Below are 15401 nucleotides of genomic sequence, written 5' to 3'. Positions count from 1 at the left end.
ACATTATATTTAATAAATGAGTTTCCATTTCCTTTTTAATTCGATTAAATTATGGGAAATATTTTCTTCTCTCAATTTTTTCTCTGGATGAAAAAAAATCAGATTTCCCACGAACTGAACAACCTACTAACGATTAAGAACAAACGATAGCAGAAAAAAATACCTTCCGAGACAAATGTAGACATTGGAGGCAAATTAAAACCAGTCCCGCACCGCCGCACACCATGAAAGAGGGTTTGAAATATTAATAAATGGAGGGAATCCGCCTTTCTCGAGCGGATCTTGCAGAAAAAAGGAGGTGCGATAAAAATACCCCATTTACCCCAACATCGCGAAGAAAAAGGGAACGAGTAAAACACTTCCACTTCCCAACCTCATCCATATCCCTTTCACTTTCTGCTGCGGCCTAGGCAATAGGAGAGGGGGGCACCCGCACCTCCTGCTCCTTACTTTCTCCTTAAAGGGTGCTATCGATCCCTCTCTCCCCGTCGTCGGGCAGCGCCGGGGTGTGGAGCGGGGAGAGAGGGGGATGGAATCCACGGCGAGGACCAATAAGAGAGGGGTGCAGGGACCTTGAGATGAGGACGCAAGGGGAAGAATGGTCCATTCAAGCCTCGAAATGCACCCGCATGATACCATGCAAAAAAAACGGCCAAAAAGATCCATCTGATACTTTCTACTGATCATTGCGCACGCCGATTGATTCATATCTCAGTCACTGATTACATCTGATTGAAAATAGACCATTATCGCTATTACAGCGTAAAACTCCAATGAACACTAGGATTCCACAATGACACCAGCAGTAAATACGACTCTATGGCGGGAATTTTTTCCTGGATATTCTAAAATCCTTGAGGAGAAGGGGACAATTTAGTTGGCCACATTATGATAGCCTGATGAAAACAATCATATAAACACAAGTAGAAGGGAAGAAGGGCAAGGGATGGCCCCGAATGAGTTACGTAGTATGTACAGATTATAAAGGATGTTAAAGAGAAGAAATACGTCACTATGAAAAGGCTAGCGGATAGGATAGAGGAATAGAGAACTGCGTCAAACCTGTCTCTGTCCTGTTTACTAATGATGATGATTTCATGATGTATATTTCTTAAACAGAAAAGGTAAGTACAACATTTTAACTTTCTTGGAACGTGTTACCTAAGCTGCACGTCACTGCGGATCGACGTTATTTTTCATTCCACTCCCAATTTTGCATTGAATTTTTCTTTTAAAGCAGCCATTGGAGATACCTCCTCCCTACAGCTTGCTTATAATATGATATACATTATACACAGCCGAAATGTTAACAGGACTTTCATCGTCTCTCATTTCTATGAAAAGGGAGAAATGAGCTAAACCATTGTAAACCATTAACATAGTCGGCAATTGATGACGGACCAACTAACTCCGTTGATCTAGTCAGCATGGGAAATAAAAACATTTTAACTGTTTTCTGACGACTATAAGGCACAGCAAACTTGGATTAAAACTTAAATCTAATTGATTTACCCCATTTCACAATAATAACGTTACTTCTGCGTTGATCGGTATAAATTAAATTTCAAAATTAATTACGCCTACTGAATAAACATTTGAAACAATCACAAAAGGGTTTACCAGCATGCAAGCAACAAAATTCAGTAGAGGTAGAGACAATGGGCAAATAGAAACACTGAGAGATTCGCACCGCAAAATACAGTTCAAGAACACTATCTAAGGGATCCATATTTTCTATAAAAAAACGACCACACACAGCAAATAACTCAATGATTTTTCATTCATAAAAACAACATTGAAGTCTATCATGTCATACAGCAACTTAAATCCAGTATAAATCCATAAAACAAGTCAAACAAAGACGAAAGCCTTCAGGATTTGGTATCTGAGGTTTTAAATGTGCTTTTAAAGACAATTCACTACGTAGAAAGGGAGTATTTGGATGAGTTAGTATGGATTTGGCTCCGAAATTTACCTTGCAAACATTCTTACCTAAGGAAATAAATAAGTACGCTACTATAAAAAAAACGCCGCCAGCCAGAAGATAAACCACGCTCAGCGATGAAAGGCGAAACAACATCTCACCAAATAATTTCAATCAAATGGTTGCTTTGCTAGTTGAAATAGTAGCACTTCCCGCGCTAATCCTAGGGGAGTGAACTTCATACACGCAGGATAGTATCAGTTTCTTTCCCTCAACTTGGATACATATTTCCGAAGAAATAGTATGGCGACAGTATTAGGAAACCAAAGGCTCACGCAGGTTTGGAGACTGAATGTACCATTTACACCATGTATGCACAGCCCGGCGTTTCACTCACCACTTCATCTCACCCTCTAAAATTTAGCATAAAAACCATCAGGTTTACATTCGATTGAAATTCCTGAAAACTGATACACATAAGTATAAGACATTGACGACAGAATGGGCTGGTTCATTATGTTCTTTCAATATTCGATTGTAACGGACTGTGAAAAGAGAAGACTCGCGATTACCAGTTTATCGTTCCGCCGCCTTTTTCTCGCGCTATTCGACGGCCTTTCACAGATAAGTTGATGACGTCACAAGCGCATATCGAGAGGGTAACCGCTTTCCAGCAATTCCTCGCATTGTTCGTTGTTGTTTATACTCTCGCAAGCGATTTCTTCCCAAAATAAAAAGTTCACCATGAAAGAGCAAACTAACTATAATTTGGATTACGTCCTTGAGATGTAGGCGGTAACTTTCTTGTATTTAAGCCCCCAGAGAATGGCTGAAAGGAGAACTTTTTCTTCGCCTTGCCTTTTCCTTATATCTTTCAAATTATTTTAATGAACATTCTTCTTCGATATATAATGTGAATGAAAGACCCAATTTCGGCAAAACAAATGATAAGTCGATTAATTCCGACGTGAATATCGTTACCCTAAGATTATTCAGAGACCGCTCGATAGCGAGGACCACTCCGAGAAACCACTGTGCCACAAAAAGGACAAGAAACAAAGAAAGAGGATGTTGAGCGGATGGAGGACTCCGCTTATTCGCTTCGTCAGTTAAAAATGAAAAATGGAAGGGCGGTATATCGCTCGCCTCAGACACAAGACAAGATACCTTTTGTGCCTACCAGTGCCCATCTTCTCCCTCGAGTGTCCCGCAAAGCGGAATCTTAAGAGGTCCCCGTTTGCTGTAGCGTCAGTCGGTATCGATTAACATCAAATACAAGCAGCCTCCTTAAAACTGTCGACGGAGGAGCGAAGGGGGGGGGGCGTGAGGGCGAACAGGTGTCGGGGGCTGAAAAGCAAGGGTGGGAGGGAGGGCTCTGTCCTAGCAAGGCTCCCCTCCACCCCCCATTCCCTTTTCATTTCCGCCCCTCTTCCCTCCTCCCTCGGCTTCTGCAGCACACACCAACGCACGCAGCGACTTCTATTTACACAGCTCTCTCTCTCTCTCTCACACACACACAAGTACCTCTCTCATTCACAGTAAGCAAACTCTTCGCTTTCGGTTCAAGGTCAAAATAAATTCAAGGTTCCCGGAGGCAATGAAGAAATATTATCCTCCCAAAGTTAAAAGTTCGGTGTCCCGCGCACAACAAAAACTAAGAAAACGCTTTGCACAAATTATAGGGAAAGAAAAAGTTCAAACTCTGGCGAAGTTAGTTGTACACTGTACAGGATATTCCTTCGACGTTTCAAAAGAGGGGAGTTACAAAAAGGGATAGGACCGAAAATTTTAGATTATTTCAAAGAGAGATGTTATTCCAAAGAATCTATCATGTATAGCTGATACTCCGATACACTAATATTATGCCAAAAACATTTGACTATTGAAACATTTATACACAAAATATGCATTAGTGATTGTAACTTCGCGACAAAAAAATTGTTCTTGTTTTTCGAGAAACTGAAAAAATTACTGAAAAGATGATTTACCCAAAATTAATTTTATACACGAGTTCAAATTCAAATTATTACCTTCGTATTCACATTCTTGAGCACAAGATCAATAGTTGAATCGGAAATATTACGCCTTGCATTATCATTTTATTGCTTGTTTTCTGAAATGAATTGAAAAGGCTTGAGGGGAATATAGAAAGATTTCCTTCCCGAACTCCCAATAAGGAGCGTGATTAAACAGATGGAAAATTATCACCCAAGTTCTTTGGAGGGTGAAAGGTTTACGATTATGTCTTGTTTTCTTCGAAAATTTTTAATATTTAACTTTAAGGAAGTTGACCTGTTGAAAATCGCTCTATTGTTAATTAATTATGCCCTCGCCTTTTTCATTAAAACCACTCGCTGAATAATAAATGCAAATATTGATTCTGGCAAGACTTTATATTGATTTTTATTTTACACACCCTTAATACGTGTATTCATTTCCCATTAATTCCATTGAAGATATTAATATTTAAACACATCATTTACGAGCCATGCATCAAGAATTTACACTTGGAATGCACACAAAATCGGGAATCATGAAATTATTTCAAATTAATACGAATTATGTCAACACTTCCGAGAAAATTTAGACCATTTCTAAGGCAAATTTGAACCTAATAAAGTACATGCGATCTTATTATACATTAAGTTTACAGACAGTTTTACGGACATTTTTGGTAATTACTTCAAATGCTTTTAATTGGGTCATAGCCAAAAACCGCTAAAAATGAATTTTTATGGGCAAACTTTTATCATACCATACCATACATTCTTCACCATAAATTCTAATATTTTGAAATTTTAGGCCTCTAAAGTATTCCATTTCGCTACTCAATGGAATTATAGGGGAATAAAAATGTTGATTTTACAGAGAGAATTTCGCGGAGCCCCCATCGCGGAGTGCTACACCATCTCATTGGATAAAAACTACTGAAACAATTAGGAACAGCCTCTGGATGCATTAAGAGTGGCGACCCGTGTAACGACCTCACTCAAGCATGAAAACTTGAGGACTGCGACTCGGCTAAGGCGGCGGCGGGACTCAACGGGAGGGTTTGCATTGCGCTTAATACACTCCCATCCCCTCCGCCGCTCCACCCGTGAATTATTCACGCCGAGAGCGAGCTTTTGAAAGCGCATTTCGCCTCCCGTAACACCAACACCCCCACGCCCCCACTCACCGTGCCTCTGGGTGCGAGAGAGCGAGGGACCGGCCGGCCGCAGAAAGCGCGCACACATAGACAACGGCGGCGCGGCGTGGCGCCCCCTACCAAAGCGCTCTGACCGCTACACGCCCTCGCGCGGCGGAAGGGAGGAGCGACGATGCGGAGGCGGCGAGAGCAAGAATAATGGGTCGCTAATAAACGTGCGCCGGTCGTGGCTAGAGCGAGGAGGTATAATCGAAAAATGTGCGCTGTTAGGGCCCAGGAGGCGATTAAATCGAGGCCGGGGTGAACTGAGCACCTCCCCCCACCACGCCTAGAGTAATGGTAGGGGGTGGAAGAGGTACGAAGCGAGTAAACGACGAAAGGCGGCTCTGAGGAGCGAATGTAATGCCCCGTCCGATGGCGGGACTATTACGCACAAAACATGACACGCAACTGTCCCTGTTAACTGCTAACACCCTCACTCCTCAATTTGGTGATAGAATCATGGACTGAATCTCTGAGTATTTCGAGGCAATTCATAAAGTGGCATTAACGGCATTAACGCCGAAAAATACATTCAAAAGAAAATATATCATCACTAAACAAGAGAACGCTAGAATTCAGCCACAATACTTTCACAAATTTATGCGACTCATTGACACAGGTACAGGAGGAAAGCGATAGATAATCTAGCACGTTTCACCCACATATCTCGAGGCAATTCATGTCAAGATCAAATTTCTTCATGTTTATCAAATTATTAGGTATTAGTGCATAGGTACATAGTGCTACTGAATTAACTTAAGGACAAAAGCATATTCTATGGGGTTCTTTGTGAACTTACATAACATATTTCTAGTTCCCTTCCCTAGTGATGAGTTTTCTCTATTAATCTTTACGCTAAAAAATGAACGGTAAAGGGGAGTAAGAAACGAAAAGAGGCTCTGGTAATCTCGAAGCAAGCACCAAAATTCAATATTATTCATACGGTTATTAAGGAAAATGCATAGTAGAAAAATTGAGGAGCAGAGGTTATCAAAATTAGAACTTCACTTTTAATATAAAGCCATGTAGACAAAGAGAATCGCACCTCCGATCATTGATCGAGCCCGCTTCGCTCGCATTTGAGAGCTGAAATCTGACGCTGAGTCGGAAAACGAGCAACCTAAGCCCTCGACTTCTACTGAAACAATTGAAACAAGGCCACATAAAGAAAATTACGAGGTACTCAACGTCATACAGAAAAAAATTTCATCCACTCCTCATTATTCTTGTTTAAAGTGCATAATACTCACTTAATGTCACATTCACTGCACATACATGAGACGACTACCAAGAAGCACACTTCTTACGAAACATCCGTAGAGCTATCTGAAGTACCTAAAATATAAAAAGAAAATTATATTAGCATGCGTACAGTCACAAGCACAATCCATTTTTCACTATTATCACAGAGACCAAAATCTTAATACATGAAGAATTCTAAATAATAATGCATGAAAGATAAATGAACTATCGGTTTCAAATACATAGATAGAGATATCGAACGCAAATGGGTCAGGAATTTTCGTCTCCCGACCGAAAAGAGCGAAGAAAACTATAAAATCATGATTAATCATGTGGCATATAATAGGGTAACAGCCAAATAGATTTTAAGCAGCCATGGAACCTCTGTGCTATCAACGTCTCCAGAATTCAGGATTAAAACCAAGAGCCATAAATTAGATATAGTAGAAAGATCATTTAAGAACACACAGTGCATACCCCAGTAATTTTTAAAAGGAAAACTACGGTACTTATCAAAAAGTACAAAATATTGATCCCAAATTCATAAAAAATAGCAATCTACAGTCGACGATTTAGATATATGACTAGCAAATGTGTTAGAAATTAGTCAGTCAGGGTACTGCAGCGGCATCCAGCCCAGAACTGGTGCTTCACTCAACAGTCCTCTTTATAAAAAGTTGCTCCATTTATGGTACAGATTTACGCAACTTAGCAAAGTGATCAAAATAATATGGAAACCTGACAATGCTCCCAATATAAAATATCAGAAGGATGAAGTTTTACGGCTTTCCCACCGAATTATAAGACAAACAATATCTAAGTGATAACTGCGGATCACATCATCCGTTCACAGCCACTAGAATCGTTTTGATGGACCCTTCATAGATCTCTTACGCCTCACTCGGTATGCAACCCCAGAAAATTCCATCCCATTACTATGTCAGGTAAGCATCTGATGTTCCTCCAACAGGTCAGAAGGTATGGGAGACCGGGGTAATACCATACGGCGGGGTAGTACCATGCACCATAATTTTAGAACCGCTGGAGTATGAAGTGAGCGCTTGGAAGTACTAATGCACCGCATAAGGAAACCGAAACCGATAAAGACAATCTGCGAGCTTCAACCTTAACGCACGTGTATATTGCGGAAGTTTTTCTATTTTGTCAACTTTTCTTATAATTTTAAAGACTAACTCGAACTGAGATAAGGGAAACATGTTAATAGTGACTATATTCAAACTAGTGGTTTTGAATAGTCCATATCATTAGCTATATTTAATACCAAACACAAGTTCTATGTAGATCTCATTTTAGGTGTGGGTTGAAAATGCTGCGTCATGTCGTTTTGGGACATTTCCGTACGCCTTGTATGGGGCAATACCGTGCAATTCGCAAGGATTTGAACGTATTGCCCCGTGTTTAACGATAATGCCCCATACAGTATTATAACTTTTCCGAGCAACTTGAAATTTAAAATGCTTATGTGAATTATGAAGGACCTTTGAATGTGTGAGTTGCCAATCCTCCCAAGTACAGGCGATAATGCCCCATACAGTATTATAACTTTTCCGAGCAACTTGAAATTTAAAATGCTTATGTGAATTATGAAGGACCTTTGAATGTGTGAGTTGCCAATCCTCCCAAGTACAGGCGAACCTTGATGGTCCGAACACACGATAGTCGGAACACCACAATAATTCGAACAACCTTCATCCGTCGTGTCGTCAGTTTGGCTGCACTAATTATGGATTTTTATATTTTGACGCTACAATAAAACATATAATTGTAACTAGAAAAGGATTTTCTTTAATTTTAGTTTTATGTTAGCTCACTTTTATTACAACTTAGAGGGTTGGTATTATTTTAATTTTAATGTAAGCTAATATGCTATGTTTTCCTTATTTCGATGATGGAATAAGACTTTAAATTACATTTTCCAACTTTTTCCCCCCACAGTATTTGCAATCATGTTCATCATCATTAGTAAGGGGCAATACCGCCCAGTGCGGTATAGCACCAAATGGTGTACGGTCTTGCCCCGGCACTTGGGACAACACCGTGCAGTGTAAGGGTTAGTAAAATAAGTGTAACAAGTAAAAGTAAGTTAAATTTTCCAAATATGAAGCAAAGAATGGGTGGGGAATCGAATTTCCTTCACAATGATATGATTTTCTGTTTCGTTTAAGTTTTCAATTGAAAGAAAAATAAAAATGCTTAAGTTTACGCTATTACCCCGCTATCCCCTACTCCTTAAAGACAAACGTCTTAATTCTGAAGTGAAATGAAACGAATCAAATAGTGGCCAATAAGTTAATGAAGGATATTAAGGAACCTGCCACATGATTACCAATGGGGTCGTTCACAAATACTAAAGGTAACAATTGATTCCAGTAATTCGATAGAAAGAAAATAAAAATAAATTATGACGAAATATCGGGATAGTTATCGGTATATAAATTATGAGGGGAGAATCTTTCAATAAGGCAAGAAATCGGTGACAACTAATCAATATCAGAGTTGAGACCGTTAATTTTTTTATCACAAATAGATCGAGAACTAGTTAACGCGCCGCAACGGATAAAACAGAACGGAAAAACATGGGTCTCATTTATTTTTCAAACACTATCAAAATCAAAAATAAAACAAAACTGGTGAACAATACGCGAGCCCATTCCATACGAGAAAACACCAACGACCCATGCAGGTTGAACTTCCGCGACGGTACAGTTTCGGAGTATCAAAAGGAAAAGAAGCGGTGACCATTGGTATTGGCGTCCAGGAGGAATGGCGGGTGGTGATTCGCCGATCAGCTACTGCTCTTTTCCTCCTCTTCCGCCGACGAGATTAGCGTTTTCGCGGGAAAAACGGTCAGATAGCCACCGTGGGCGAGAGTGAGAGCGCTCTCCGGATGACTCCAAGCTTCCGTGACGTCACGATTCAAGGTAAAGCCAAGCGTGCCCCCTTCGTCACCGCCGCTTGAACCACTCACTCGCCTGCGGCGGCGGACACATCCGAGAAGGAAATCTACGGCGGACTCGGAAAGAGGGAGAAGAATTTGAGGAGCACAGGAAGGAAAGAAGGGTAGGTACATGGAATCTACGGACGCGCCGGGACAAGACTCGCATCTCGAAGCATAAATGGGCGCTAACAGTAAGAATTCGATGGCGGCAGTGTCGGTGTGCATTTTCAGCGGCGCGCGCTGGCATCTACGCCTATAGTCACAACGGAGTGAATTAGTCAATTACGACGAAAAAATGAGTAATTAGTAAATTTTTAAGTATAAAAACTGAGCATTTACTCTACGACCGAGTATATCCCGATCTTATTTTCTGCTGAATGGGAGGCGGTGCCGCGAGATGGACTCGTTTTCGATGTCTGGCTTGGCAGCCCACAAAATTCACTGACTCTTTATTTACTTTGTGGTATTCCATTATGTTTCCTGGATATCAGACAATTACTTATACCACCTATTTTTTATCAGAGCGCGACCCGGGTTTCAATGAATTTTCATCATCTTCAGGCGCAAATTATGATTATTTTGGCAGTGCACACCCATGTCACGAAGATCTGGTTTACAATCTGTTAGACTTAACTATATGCATCGATTCTGGCGACTCACTATTTTTCTGTAATCATGAGAAATCGATGCCCATCTTTTCATTAACAGGAGTTGGATTCCAATTCTCTCGAAATACTAAATCAAATGTTTAGCTACTGGTAGCCCCCTTCTGATTGCTTATCCCTTCATAAACCTTCCAACTCATTCCTTTCATCATTCCAAAAAGCTAGTGCACGAAGAGAAAAAATATCGGTGAATTGTAGACCCAACCTCTGAAAAGTAACCTCGCCAGGCCGGAATATTTCGATTCCGCACTATTCCTCTCTATGGAAAGAAACATCGATGGTCATCTCGGATTATGAGCCAACATTTCTCTCGTAAGAGTGAATTCGGTTGCGCGAGACTACATTATACAATACCAACTTATCACGTTGTTATCCCTCTTTCACCTTCTCCTTTCCTTCCGTCCTTATCCTATCACCTTTCCCTCTTTACATCCAACTTGATAAACTTTAGGCTACTAGGACTGAACTCCAGCCTACTCAATAGATCCTACCGGATGGCATATGGGAGTGCTCCCCACAAGGCGGTATCGTGGTATGGATCGATTGGTACGATGATTACATAATCAAATTAGTTGATAAGTTCGAGATAGAAATTACCGTTTAGGTCTGTCTATCGGTCATCTCAAGTGATCATCGAATAATGTACCTACTGATCGGATTCAACTTATACCAAACCAAATTATGTGACGATGATTTTGCATGAGGAGTCCCAGCATTTTTACCATATTCTCCCTTTCCTAAATCCGTGAAGCCGTTGGCAGTATGCATTCATAAATTGCAACAGCATATAGATATAAATTTCCTCTCACAATCTTCAAATTGAATTTTTAGATGGCTCCACAAATAATCCGAACAACTTATCTACTCTCTCTTTCTCTCTGAATGCAGCATCGAGTGACTCGACAAGACGTTCCCATACTCAGTGGGCTTTTCCTCTCGTCGTCCCATGGACGAGAGGAAACGGTGAGAGATTGAGGAGGCGTTGCGGCACGGGAGGAGAGATGAGGGGGGGGGGTAGAAGAGTTAATCCCGTGAACCCCACCCTCCTCTACCCAGAGCAGGCTCACTATTCCCCCCCCCCCCTCTTCCCCCATGCCATCGGTGGGCCGCGAAACCCACGCGCCCAAGCGCGCGACCGCCGCCGCCGCCGTTGCTCCGGGGGCGGGAAAACTCGTTCCTTGATTTATTGCGTGCATGACACGGACGCATGCATGCAGAGTGTAGCCGCACGGATGGATGGATGGACGAAAAGGAAAAGTCGAAACTTGCGATGGGAAGCGACGGGCGGGCGGAACGGCCTTGCGTCTCATTTGTAAATTCAACAGCAGTTCTTTTTCCGACGAAGTTAGCCATATCTTACGAACGCCAACATACTACGGAAAATCAGATCGTAAAAATAAAATAAGAGAAATAGGCTGTAGAATAGATTCAGAACGTCGTTTTTTCCACGATCAATAAGAGACTATAACGGCAGCTTTAGGATTAATAGATTAGTTACTTACTAACTAATGTATTCTTTAATGCATGTCTCCGAATGTTCCTAGTATTCCTAAAAACACGTTTTGCTTGTTCTAGCTCCATAAGCAGATTGCCTCCATGAGTAGTTGGCAAGTTTTACCTTTGCATTAATGTGGAAGTATAATTTGTTTGTATGCGAACAATAATTATGACCGTGTGGTGTGCATGAGGGAATACTCTTTCATGCTACATCCTGGTAATTGACTACCCCCTGCCAAACACCCCAGAGGTGGCTCGCAGGGTATTATGTAGATATAGACGCGTCTCAATTACTCCCCTGTCTCATACTACCTAATGTATGTACGAATAACTAACGTAGGACATTATTACTAACATGGAGGCATCGCGAGAGTGATGATAGGGATCTGAATACCGGTGTTATTTTCTGAAAATGTACATGAAATGTAAAAAGGAGTATCACGACTTTCTTCCCGGTTTCGATAGATAATCGCAAGTGAAGATTTGGTGTGGCATCACTCCCCTCGAGTAAGCATGTATTTCCCACTACCGTCGCGCCGACTATGCCGCAGCGTAGCCGGACTTACTCGAGGGGAGTGATGCTGCGCCAATTCTTTACTTGCAATTATCTATCGAACCCGGGAAGAAAGTCGTGATAATTCTTTTTACATTCCCTGTATAGTTGCAGATAATAACATCGGCATTTGGATCCCTAACATCACTCTAGCGATGCTTCCTTGTTAGGCAGGTGATAAGTTTCTCCTCAAATGCAAGCATATTACAATTCGGTTCACGGGTCTGAAAATTATCAATGCGGAAAGAGCAGCAGCGAGAAAATTGTGATGATATCCTTCGAGCCACCGAAAGGGTGCTGGGAAAGGGGTGACCATTTTTACCCTAAACGAACCAAGCTACATCACACCGACTTAACCAACGAAGACACTGGTAATATAAGACACGGTCTCAGGCGTTACTTTGTGGAACTGCTTCATCATAGAATAAAATAAAATTACTTTGTTCAATTCCACACTTTATTTTTAGAAGCACGACCCGAGTTTCAGCATCTCATGCTATCATCACCTGATTTTTACCTATCACCTATTTAAAATAAAGAGTGGAATAGAACAAAGTAATTTTATTTTATTCTATGAAGACACTGGTCTTCATTATACGCGCAGCCTACGATACAAACTTTAGCAGGTAACAGTTAAATGAAAATCTGCACGTAGCTGGACTCAAGAGTAGGTTTTAAGCCGCGGTGAATTCTGTCTGAGGGATTACGCATCAATCAAATTCCACCGGAGACCTTACACACCTTGAGGTCACTGGCACGGAATCGAGTTGGCGCCAGCAGGATGGCTGGTGGCACTGTTGTCTACAAGCCACAGCACATACAAAAACCCGAAAGTCACAAGCCTGCAACCGTCAACGCCTCAGAACAAACCTCTTCCGTGGGCCGCCTGTCGCTTTGCTGCTGTGTTCCTTCGGGAAGTGGCTCGTGAGGACAGGTGCGTGGGAAGCGGAGGGGGGGAGCGAGGGGCTATAATACTTTCGATGACGTCATACCAGAGACGGCAGTAGACGGAGAGAGAGAAAGATGGTGATTTGGGCTCCATCTGTCCCCCACGGTGGGAGAAACGACCTCCCAGGCGCCTTGAAGAAAAAATGTATCGAAGAAGAGCGAACATGAAATAAGAGGATCGTCCAATACATGGAAAATGCATGTAGAATCCATTAGCCTTGAAAATATTCAATGCATCGCCCACATCAAGTTGTATCTCCACGACAAAACAACTATTCAGTCGAATGAAGGCGTTGGTTCCGCCCAAGGAGTCACACCAATCAACGTAACCTACCTTCCCACGGATTTTGAACGTGGAAAATCGGAAAATTTAGAAAAAATAGTTAAAACGATAAAATGTTCCTTAAATTATTGATTCAGAGAATATAGCAAATTTAAAAGAAAACTGAATGTTTAATAAAATGGAGTATTCTCATGTAAGGCAACTGAATTCGCGATATAACTGACAAAGGCAATTTAAGGACTAAAGCTTTTTTTCCCTTACGAATGTGCTCCCGATAGCGAGGAGTCCCCATGTTGTCCTTTGCTCTTTTATAACAGTTGGAACGCGCGCAGAAAAGACCAAAATGGTTCGTCAAATGTATGACGATGTGACTAATATTACGAGTCTTACACGCCAACCAGTATATAACCTGCTATAAGGCCTCCATTTTTAAGTAATTAAAGACTAATGAATTATTTACATTAAATGCACCACGCATTTATGTCCAGGAATGTCTATCATGCCCCTAATTTCTCCATATTTTTTTATTAGGAGCATTTCATTAGCGAAACTAATTCTCGAGCGAGACAGTTTAGAGAGAACTATGAGGTAGATTAAATTAGAGATGATTGAAATTATTAAAATATAATAAAATAAACTTATTCGGGAACGTTCTACGTACCGTTGACGTCCTCTCACAAACATCACTACGTATATGTAGGTATAAGTTTCCTTTTGTAATGGACTCGCAAAAAAAATCACACTCGATGGCTTAGACAAAGAATAAAAAGTGAAATCAACGAAATTACTTTTCTTCGAGAAGCATGCAACCCGCAAACGGACAACGATATCGCTTCATCCGCAAGACTAGTCCGTGAGAATAGCAACGGAGAAACGGAGCATCATTATTAGCTGTCGCACAAAAATAAAGGGAACGTTCCAACTTCGCTCAGCAAGTCCGTGAGATCGCCATGAAAAGGGTGCACCCCCATTCTCTAGTGGCTTGAAAATCTGAGCGTTGAAAGCATTCCTCATTTCCCTTGGTTTGCGCTACATGTGCATGAATTTCACGACGAATTATACAGTGTGACAGAGGCAGTGATTTCCTTGTTTAAAAAAATACGCCCACTGGAACTACAATCACAAACATCACATATAATCGTCTACGGAAACTACCCATCAACAAAGGTCAAACTTCGTTCACATTGTGCTCAGGATTCCAAGCGACTCGTGCACGTAATTAGCACGTATTCTGGTTCAGTCGTTGAAATGGGAAAACAGCAGGCCTAGCGGTTAGGGGTTACAAGCATACCTATTACTATTTATTTCCTTCTCATTCTAACATTCCCAGCAGGAGAAATGAGGCTCCCGCGAAGAGCATTCGAAGTATAATTACGCTCGCTGGCGAGATTAAATTTTAGATCCGAATTCGTTCGCATGAAAGAAGTACCACGGAGTTTCTCGCAGTCAAATTGAATAACTCCTGAGAAGACCAATCAACACCTTTGACAAGCCTGGATCCCTGATAATGCGTCGAAGGTTTTAAAGATTAAATTACTAAATGATTCTTACCTCAATGAAAATATTAGCTTGAAAAACAAACTGAATAATGAGAAACAATTTACTTTACGCTGATGGATAGTAAATTAAATTATATAATAAAGAAGTTAACATACATCCCTTAGCTTATATATCAAGCAAACCAAAGTCGTCGACAGACGTCCCAAGAGTTTTAAGTAAATGGGGATCATCACATAAGTATTCTACTGGTTGAAATTAATATACTTTATACTATAGGGCATTACTCTCCTTCAATTATCCTATCATTTATAATAATGCCGATGCAAAATCAATAAAAAATCTGGTGAATTTATTCCCATTTTCATTACATATATTTTCAGATGTAAGAAGACTCCTTATTCTGAGGAATGCCCTCTAAATATTCAAAATCTTTTGAGATGATAACATAAGTTTTTAAAAAGTATTACGCCACAAAAAATAGAAAATAATACCGCCCGAGAGGGATTGATGTGTCCTCGTAAGATTCATGAACTCAGAGTGATTATTAATGCACAAAATGACACTTACGAGTACGACTGCTCCCTTAATGACGCCACTCTCATTTAAATAATAACCAGTAAAAATATCGCTAAATTTTATT

The 15401-nt window shown here is 40.9% G+C and overlaps 1 long non-coding RNA gene across 1 annotated transcript in view; it reads right to left on the bottom strand.

Moving 5' to 3' along the window:
• Positions 1-15401, bottom strand: part of LOC124168706 — a 167731-nt gene that overhangs the window by 89549 nt on the left and 62781 nt on the right. Inside the window, exon 2 of the long non-coding RNA XR_006866979.1 lies at positions 6365-6449. This is a non-coding gene — a long non-coding RNA (uncharacterized LOC124168706). The remainder of the gene's footprint in view (positions 1-6364; positions 6450-15401) is intronic.

Source organism: Ischnura elegans, chromosome 1 (genome assembly GCF_921293095.1).
Source record: "Ischnura elegans chromosome 1, ioIscEleg1.1, whole genome shotgun sequence".
In the NCBI taxonomy this organism is placed as follows: Eukaryota; Metazoa; Arthropoda; class Insecta; order Odonata; family Coenagrionidae; genus Ischnura; species Ischnura elegans.
The sequence above is the reverse complement of the archived record's forward strand: the minus strand, read 5'-3'. Positions and strand labels throughout refer to the sequence as shown.